Raw genomic sequence first — 10677 nt, 5'->3', positions numbered from 1 at the left:
CTGGTGTCTGGAATTCCCTGAAAATGTCATTGGAAATTTCCTGTATATTCCTTTTTCACTGAGAAAAAGTCAGGAAATTATTATGGGGTCATCAAAGTGATATACTTGCCAATATTGCTCATTTCAAAGCTAAGTTACTAGATCCAAATTCCTTCCAGTATACCTGTATGGAAACAGAGTTTTCAAGAATGGGATTCCACTGGGTAAGGCACATATAAGAAAGGAGTTATGGTGAACAGGGTGGGAAAAGGAAATTCTCAGGCATGATCTGGTGGTGTAAATGACTTCATGCCAAAGGAAATTTTAATACTAGAAAACTCAGTAGGTAGGGATTGAATTTAGCTCTGCTGTTTCTGTGCAATGGAAATGGGAAAGTCACTGGCAATGGAAATGGGAAAGTCACTGGACTTCTTCAAGCTTCATTTTCTTCTTTCATAAAATGAGTTTAATATTATTTATCTTGCTGGGTTATTATAAAAATTAAGTGAAATAACGCAGTCGAAAATGCTTTATAACTTGTAAAGAGGCTGTTAGTGTTGTTTTTGTTGTTGCTCTTATTATTGTCATTGTGATATTCTTGTTGTCTGTACATATTTTATCAACAGTTCTCAGAGCTGTGCCAAAACACCCACAGGGGAACATCTTCAGAACGCACATACCTGGACTATTTAAGCGTTGAAGGTGGGTTCAATCATTCCTGTTTTGAAAAGGCATCCAGACACTCCATTTGTTGTACCTCTTGTTAAGAACCATGAATTTCTACTCTACTCTCAAACTTCAGATTCCTGGTCCCTAATGATTTGTTACCACCATGAACTGGAAGACCACAAGGAGGCATGTTTTCTTCTTCAGTTCCAGAATTCCACCAGTGGTTATTTTATTCCTTAAGGTTCCAATTAACTGCTGAAATATGGAATTTACTACAGTAGTGAAGATTTGTAGTTTGAGGAATAAACAGCTCCACAGCTTAAGGAATGCCAGTATTTTGTTCTTCTTTCCATAACTAGCTACATTTCTATTTCAAGACTATGTCATCTACTGATTACAAAGCCCAATCACAGAGTTCATTGTTTGTTTGTGTGACAGACAATGGTTTATTCCTGAAGATTAGTCACCCTTTTCTCTATGTATGTTGTTGTTAGAGGTATGGGTGTATCAGGGTACAGAGCTCCATTTGCTGCTTACCCTGTTTCCACATCTCTCAGTGGAAGACGAAGGAGTTGAATACTGCCCTTTAAACACATGTGCGCACACACACACACACACATACACACACACACAGAGCTGCCAATACTTACATCACTTCGCTATATCCGTATTGTTCACATATTATATGACTGGCACTGAACATCACTTAGGCAATACGCTTAAAATGGGTTTTTTGCTATTTAGGAATTCTTATTGAGTGTAAACACCAGATAGCAAATATGAATACTAGCAATTATCATTTTGTGTACACATGCAATAGAAGGAAAATGCAGTTTCATGTAAATTTAAACCGAAGGCATGACTTGAATAGTGAATAAAGAAAACCTCACACCCAACCAAAGCTGTGGTGATTAATATTGCTGGAATCTGCTGAGCATTCTAACCCCTCCCAAGGCTCATCTTTTTATTATGCACTATTTATTATTCTTTACTGACTGAAAACTTCCAAACTGGTATAATTCTTTCCAAACAACCCCATTTGTTCAACTTGTTTACACTGGAATCTTTTGCCTGGCTAACTCATGTCCATCCCTCAAGTTCACTTCCAGAGCCCCTGTTCCTTTAAGTCTTCTCTGATTCCTACTTTGTTCCTAAAGTTAGGTAGGTGCTCCTCTCCTTTGCTCCTCCTTGCTAAACCCATAGCATGTTATTGTAAGCTGCTCTCTAAATAACGTTTCGAGGTCCCTACTTAATAATCATTGGTATGGAAAAGATCTCAATTACTTTAACTTTCTTTAATTCCTAGAACTCTTTGCCTTTCCTTTCCTAACAATCATCAAAATTTTATACACATTATTTTTATTTATTTGTCCCAGTTGTTAAAGAGATCCTTAAGTAATTCAATCTCACAATTTATCTTTTAAATTGGTTCAGAGTTTACCAATATATTACATAATATACTTTCACATAAAGAAGTGCATGAATTGACATGTCTTTCAAACTCAAAATATTGTTTTGCTCCAAACTCTCAGAAAAGAACACTACTTAAAGATAAAGAAACTATGTGAATGTGTGTGTATGTATTTGTTAGCTATACAAGCAAAATAAAAACTTTGTCCCTTTTTCAAAATTATGACACAAAATCATAGAATCTGAGTCAGCAATCTCAAATATAGTTCTCTTATCCTAAAAGGTGTCATGAAAGCAATATACATTTAATTCATTTTAAGATACATATGTGTATAAACATATATCATTTGATAAATATTTTATTATACACTATTAGTTGGTTGATACAAAAGACAAAAAAATCACAGCAGGAAATTAAATTCCACATCCCCACACCTTGTAATCAATAACCACTGTAAAGAGTTTGGCATACATTTCTATACCCCTTTCATGCCTATAACACACGCATGCACTATTTTACTTAAATGGTATCATACACCAATTGATAATCCATTCTTTTCTTTCAATAATGTATTGTGGACACATTTCTATGTATATCTAATATACAGGGTGGGGTAAAAGTAGGTTTACAATTGTTCATACAAAAAATAATACAATAATTAATAAAAGATAATACAAGAATGAACTATGTTTTGCCTAGTCACAACTGTGATCCTACTTGTGTCCCACTCTGTATTTTTATGTATGTAACAGTGATGTAATATATTACTGAATATATTCAAAATTTTAGAAGAAATAACAATGATATCATACACTACAATAAGAGGGCATCAAAACTAGAATAATCCCAGATCTTTCCAAGCAGGAAATGAGTGCATTCAGCCATCTGGGAAGGGTCTACACAGCCAAGTCAATATCCTGTCAGCTCATAGTAATTCATGTGTCAGCTATGCAGGGCCCCAAAGAAAAACAGATGTATGATTACCCTGTCTAACTCCAAACTCCTTTTTATTCATCTGGACTCTTCACCATTCTTTAACTTATTCATCCATCCTCAGCTTTTAATTGTAACTTTCATTATTACCACATGGTCTTTAAATTAGCTTCAGTTTTGGTTTTCACACATAAAACAGATCTTCATAAATCCAGCTCAAATAAGTGGGTGGCATACATATTTTGAACACCCTACCAAGTGTAGAACTATGAAAACCCAGACCAATCAACCTAATCATACTAAATATTCAATAAAAATAAAAGTAGAGTTAGAAGATGCACATATGCATATTCACTAACAAATTAGAACAAGTCAGAATAAAGAATCGACAAAAGTCAATAAAAACCAAAACCTTTTGAAGAACGTCACATGGAAAGACTCACCATAATTAATAGGAAGTAATTTTCTAAAAAGGAATGAAAGATGAATCTTGGCCCCTGTATTGTCTTTGAAATCTGAAGTTGTGAGTCAGTCATCAGTCAACAAAAGCATATGGAACATAATTTCTGGTCCCACTGTGACCTATGACCCTTCCAGTGCGAAAAAAGCAAACTTTCTGGCCACTTGGCCCAGAACTCACCTTCATCTTAGGTTTTCTTCATATTAATATCTTTTAAATAAATCCCCAACATGTAAAATCTCCACTCTTAATCTTCTCACACATCATAATCTTCATAACACTGTGGACTTCTTTGCCCCAATGCAGCCTCTCTCTTATCCCATCTTTCCATCCCTTTCCTGTGGTTCCTATCAAATTATTTTTCCAGAACTCACTAATTTCTCTATCTTTGGCTTCTTCTATGAATTTTCCATCTACCTTTTTCTGTATCTGCAACCTGGCTCTTATCTTAAAAGGTTCTCAAGTTATCTCAAGGGATAACATCAAATTATTTTCTCACAACTCATGTACCCTCAATCTAGGAAGTAATATGGATGTTGTCTTACTCTTCATTGCTACTTTTAGATCATTATTACCCCATCCTCTTGGAAAGGAGAGAAAAAGAATGGGAGGAGAGAGGAGGCAAGGGCAGGAGAGGAGAGGGGAGGGGAGAAGAATAGAGGGAAGGGAAGGGAAGACTCTGAGGATTACATCATTCAATTGTATCAAACTCTCCACATTTTAAATGCTTCCATCTTCTGAAGTCAGAATCACTGCTGTAGATCACTAGAGAATTTGATTTCCCAAGATTCCATTTTTGTCGCTCTTGGATCACCTGGCCCAATGCTTTTGCCTCTCAGTTCTTTAATCTCTACATCACCAATGAACATAATCTTGCCTTGAACTTTTCTATGTTCAAAATGATAATTCACATATATTTATATTCTTTGACCACTAACTTCTCTCCTCTCCACTTGGTTTTGTAAGTTACTTCTGTTACAACAAATATTTGACCTTATCACTCTGATGCTGTCTCTATTTTCTCCCAATTTATCTCCCTCTTTCTTCTTAATTTCCCTTCTGAGACCATGTAGAATACATGCTCCATTGTTTTAATAATACTCTTGACAATGATATAAATTTTATTGATTTTTCTGTTTTATTCATTACTCCCCTCTAAGCAAGCCCCAACACTGAATGTGTGTGACTACAAGCTTCCATGATGTCTGCCTTTTAGCAGCTGAATGTAGTCTGAGAAAAATCACGCAATAGGCCAGACTGGCTCCAGTGCAAACCCACAATCACCAGCCTCAAATGACATGGCTAGCACTGCCTAGTAATCTCCTCACCTGTCTCTGGCTTCCCTTGTTCACACTTATACTCACTTCAGTGATTGTCATAAGTTTTCCATTCTCCTCAAACCACTCTCCTCATCTCTCAAACTCAGCAAATCACCTTTTTATAAAGATATAGGAACTTTACAAAGAACATGGATACATACCATCAGAAAGGATTTACCTCATTTCTTAGATATCAAACCATCATCTACATTTTAAACCATGTAGCTTTCTTCTTTATTGAGAAAAATTAAAGATCTATCTCTTTACCTAGCTAAATCTAAATTCTCTACCAGCTGTGTTTTGGACTCAGTACTTTCCTAAATGATTAAAAAAAAAAAAACAGAAAAAACCTTATGTTACTGATTATATTTTTTCTCCCCTGTGTATTCAACATCTTTTTCCTTTGACTGAACTTTTCATTGAGTTGTAGACAGTAAGTTTCTGTCATTAAAAATGAAAAATCCTCATCTGTTCTTACTCCTCTCCAACTATTGCTTCAATCTCTCCTTTCCTTCATAGTCAGACTTCCCAAATTGTCTGAACATTTTGTCTATTTCATTTCCTTACTCTTCAGCCTAATTTAACCTATATTATGGCCAAATGAATTCCTTGAAATGGCTCCCAATAAAGGTACAGATGTTCATAATAATGCTTAACCCAACTAACAATTTCATCTTATTTGAATCTTCAATAAAATATGTCACCATTAACCACTCTCTCTTTCATGGAATACTTTTATCTTTTTATCGATGATAAGAGGAGAAGGCTTGGGAATTAAACTCAAGAAGCTTCATTATCTATTTACCTGGGAAAGAAAGAGAACATTTTGAATATAGCAGATTAGGCCTGTGCCTCATTGTCTTTTCATTCACTTAGAGTTTCATCCTGTTACCATCATCTGCATCCACAACTTCAATATCCAATACCCATGTGACTAGAGAACTTATACTTCCTACCCATAATTTTCTTCTCAGCTCAGAGTATTATATCCAGCTCTCTACATATCTTATTCAGATATATCAAAAACATTTAACAAATGTTCAAAACAAAAAATAAAGTATCCCCCCCAAACATGGTCATTTTTAATTATTTTTAAATTTATAACATGGCACCATCATCCAAGCAATTGCTCAAACTTATGTGTTTTTATTGACACCTCACTGTTCCTTCATACTACCTACCCAATTCTCATCAATTTCTGTTAGTATTATGTCCTGAATATCCCTTAACATTGTCCATGTTCTCCATCAATCTACTACCACTGTAGTTCATCAAGAACTCCTTCTAATTTGTTCTCTGTGGTAAAACTAGAGTAACTTTTCAAATTAAAAAAATTGACAATATTACTTCCCTGCTTGAATTCTTCAATGTTTCCCAGTTACCTTAAAATTAAGATGAAAATATATAACATTACCTCAGAGGCCATGTGTAGTCTAGCTTCTACTTATCTCTCCAGTTGTATTTTATTGTATGTACACATTACTTGTTTCTTTCCAGTCATACTGACCTTGCAGCCCTTCAGGCTGAGTGCCACCTTTGAAAACACAGTTTCTCCATCTTTAATCCTCATCTAACTTCCCCTGGCCTAGTTTTAGTATGTATCTCTCAATCCTAACTGCAAGTGTCTCTTTCTCAGGGAAGCCTTTCCCACCTCTCAGCTGGTTAAGTTCCTCTGTTATTCCTCTATCTGGCCCCCTTTACAGTTGCATTGTAGAAATTTGTTTGTGAAATTAGGTGATTAATGTCTCCTCCCCCTGTTATGTGACAAGTGACATAAGGGCAAGGACAGATATGTTTTCTGCTCATTGCTTTATCCCTGAACTTAGAACAATGGTTAAGTAATCATCAAGTGGTTAGCAAATATTGGTTGAATCAGTGAATGGCCTGAAGAGCACTGAAACTCTCCTGACTCTAATGCAGCATTGTTTTATCCCAGAGAACTATTTTATGAACCAATATCCCAGAGATTCTATCTACTGGGATTCTATCCTTCATCTCAGAAGTGGGCATTTCCTCTCTCTACACTTACCCATCTGAGAAACACCACCAGGAGATAATATAAGTAAGGGGAGAAAAGGAAAAGATCAATAGAAATCATGCCCTTTACTCTTCTGATGAAAGTACAAAAGTTAATTTTACTGCACACCTGATTCAATGTCATCTACTCAAACTATACACAGGTGCATACCAAGGGACACAAAAGACTATGGACCTAAATTGGGCTATGGACAGATTGTTTCTCCATCCTGGTGAACAATTTAATGAAAGTCCATGCATGACATAACTTCATCTATTATTCTGGGAATAATATTAAGTTTGAAACAACTTGCCACTGTTTGTTCTTATGATGTGGCATGGGACTCTCAGCTTTAATTGTTTACCTAACATATTTGCTAACTCACATTGCATGAATTTAAACTTTGCCAGTCATCACTCCTATTCACTCTATTATTGACAGGTATGGTCTGTTTTAGTCTATTTAGCACATCATATTGGATGACATTCCAAAAGAGTAAATGTGCATTTTCTCTAAGCATACACAATAGATTACAGTCCCAATAGCTTTTTAGGTGCAAATGTTGACTCTGGTAATTTAACCATGACCTGGTCTCTAAATTTGGTTATACAGCCCTGTGCACTTTGGTAGAGCAATTAAGTCTCACGCAGCCAAACAGATGTGAAACGCTGAAACTGTAACACCTCAGTCTTGGAAGCAGCCATTTCTAGCAGAAATGTCATAGGGAAGGTCTTTAATTTAAAAAGAAAACATGGCAAAGCCTCAGTAACAGTGAGTATGAAATGGTGAACTAGCGCCATCCCAGGCTGCCACAAATGGAGGTGGCGTGTAAGAGGGGTGCATGGAGCAATCTGAGATCCATTACCTTCATGCTGCAATGAATCCTTTTTTGTTTTCAATTCTAGTTACCAGTTCATCTTCTCATGAAAATTTTTTAAAAGCCTCTAGCCAGTGTAAATTGGTACAGTCTTTCTTGGGCGAAATTAAGCAGTATGCTTCTAGAGACTTTAAAATATTTTTATGTTTTAACTTAAAATTTCCATTTCTGGAATTTATCCTAAGACAATATTCTAGGAAGAATGCAGAAGTAAAAGTACAGGGATTCTAGTTTAAAAGTAACAACAAGGAAAACAATTGGAGCAAATGGAGAAAGGTTAAAATAATAATGAAAATGCATATGATAAAATAAGTATAATGCCAAAGCCAGTTATTTAAAAAACCACTGATTTAAAGAACATTTAGCAACCTAGGAAAATATAAAATTTTAAATTTAAAAGTCAAGTATTAGCCCTGGCTGGTATTGCTCAGTGGATTGAGTGCCAGCCTGCGAAACAAAAGGATCACTGATTCAATTCCCAGTCAGGGCACATGCCTGGGTTTCTAGCCAGGACCCCAGTTGGGGGCATGCGAGAGGCAACCACACATTGATGTTTCTCTCCCTCTCTTTCTCCCTCTTTCCCCCTTCTCTCTAAAAAAAATGATATTTTTTTAAAGATGCTTTAAAAATTAATTATTAAAATTAAAATTATAAGACTAGCCAAATTAAAGCTATATTATAATGTATAAGCACATAAGATATGAAAAATGGACATTCCCAAAATATTAAATGTTTACTGGTGGGCAGTGGAATAATGGGGGATATTTATTTTCTTCAATATATTTTGGTATGTTGTCAAAACTTTCTTCAATAAACAGTATTATTGTTAAATAGTATTATTTTTTAAATAAACAGGAAACATTAGCTTCTGAAAATCTTTTCACCAACCAGCAAGTCTCAGAATCAGCTAAGAAACATGCTGCATAACTGGAGAGGGACTCAAAGCTGTAGCAATGGGAATATACTGCCAGAAAGACAATAAGGCCTGAGTCAGGGAAGAGATGCAGCATCTTTATTCATTTGGATTCGTCTATCGAAACCTCAACAAGTACCAAATACTGCGCTGGCTGCTGTGAGTACAACAGCAAACAACAGACAGGTGCATGTCCATGGAAAATTCCACTGCCTGATACAGGATGTTGAGGCATAAGAGTAGGAGAGAAACCGTAGATAAATTAGAAAGAAGACAAAATGAGGACAGTATGACCCCTGGCCTCACCTGGCTGTGATTTAATGAATTTTTTTGAGAAGTGGCTGGAAGTCACTATCAGAGCTCGACTGTTTATTATCTGTTGGTACGTTGCACATTAAATGTGTAAAACTTGTGCAGAGTTCTTTGTTCAGTGCTAGTCCAGCCAATCTCATTTAGTTATCTTGATGAAGTTCATAATAGGAGAATCCTTGGATCTTATTGTAGATTAAATTCAAGCACCTGATTTTGATCAAGTGCTTGGATACATAGTCAAGTTAACTATGCAGTTATGATTCCAGTGCTAACAATGAGTAAAGCAGATAAACTGCCCTGCTATGTTACTGAGTGGCAATTTCCCTCTCAGGATACCAAATAGAGCAGCGATTGCTTGCTTAGCAAAAAGATTTTTAAATCTAGTGGCTGCTTTATTTTTTAACCTGCTTATTGTTTAAATACTGATGAAGTTATGGCAGTGTTCCCCAGAGGGAATTGAGTTTGACAAACTTTTGAAAATCTCTAGAATAGGTTACTGTAAGGAGTTTAAATTTCTAGTTACCTTTTGTCTTAGTGTTAGTGCCTGTTTGACTTTACCTGTTACTTCTGTTAAATAAAGTAACAGGTAAATGGAATTTTGTCTAGAGGGTGGCCAATGTGACCCTAATTGCTGTTTGGTAACTGGAACTGAACTGAAACTATATTTGAGAACTAAAACTATATTTACCTTTCCCAACGTAAAGAATATTAAAAAGTTAAAAAAATACATTTGTTTCCTAGAAAAATTAACCATTTCCTAAAGACCCTGAAAAGTTAGTGTTAATTTTTATTTACCATCACCTATTATATACTTGCTCTTAATAGTCTAAATACTTACATAACTGGTGAGCAGGAGCAGAGTTTGCCACTCCAAAATATGCCTTTTGGGGGATATTGATTACTTTAAGCTGGTTATTTTCAAAAAACCAAAGACTCAGGAAAAACCTTTTAGCTCCTCCCTAACTTCCTCAGAGAGTTTAGACAGGGGACCTTCTCCAGAAAGGGAGCTATTGAATTATAGATAACTGAATTTTAATATGAGCTAGTATGTGATAGATGGGGAGGGACCTAGCAAGGCATTTTAAGCGAAGTCCCCTCAGTGTCTCGTTTTTAAAGATGGCCCAGCAGACATTTATACAGAAAATATTTGCTTTTCTATATCTATGCGAATTGCCTTCCTGCCCTTTGAAATCCCAAACCACAATCCTCTTTCTCCTTAGCTCAAAGTGACATAGTAACCTCAAGTGCCGCATTTGTCCTCAGGTCCCCATATTGTTATGGAACCCCCATATGTACATACATAATAAATTTGATTATTTTCTCCTATTAATCTGTCTCATGTTGATCTGATTATTAGTTCAGCCAGGAAAATTTAGGAAGGTAAAAGAAAAATTGTTCTTCCTCCCCCACACTATTAGGCTACTTGCTTAATAAACACCATAGCTATGGAGAAAAGTCATTTCACTGACTATAATCTAATCCTAATTAGGAGAGAGGGACTCACTTGCCATATCAAGCGAAATTTGTGCAGTGGGTACGGCCCATGGACTCTAGTATTTCGGACAGAGAGGAGACCCAGAAGAGATTTCAGAGAATTGAGGAAAATCCTGAGACATGATTCTGGAACGGGCATTCTGTAGTCTTCTGTCCCAGTGCCAGTATTATCTACATGAGTTATTAGTCCCTTCTTTAGAAGGTATGATACAAAACACTGTATTGCTGCTCCAAAGCTTCAAGGCTGGATTGCCTCCTAACTCTGGACGTATGTTTGATGATCAGTAGATCAT

This window comes from Furipterus horrens, unplaced genomic scaffold, assembly GCF_987537825.1.
Source record: "Furipterus horrens unplaced genomic scaffold, mFurHor1.1.pri manual_scaffold_9, whole genome shotgun sequence".
NCBI classification, from domain to species: domain Eukaryota; kingdom Metazoa; phylum Chordata; class Mammalia; order Chiroptera; family Furipteridae; genus Furipterus; species Furipterus horrens.
Note: the sequence above shows the minus strand (reverse complement) of the source record.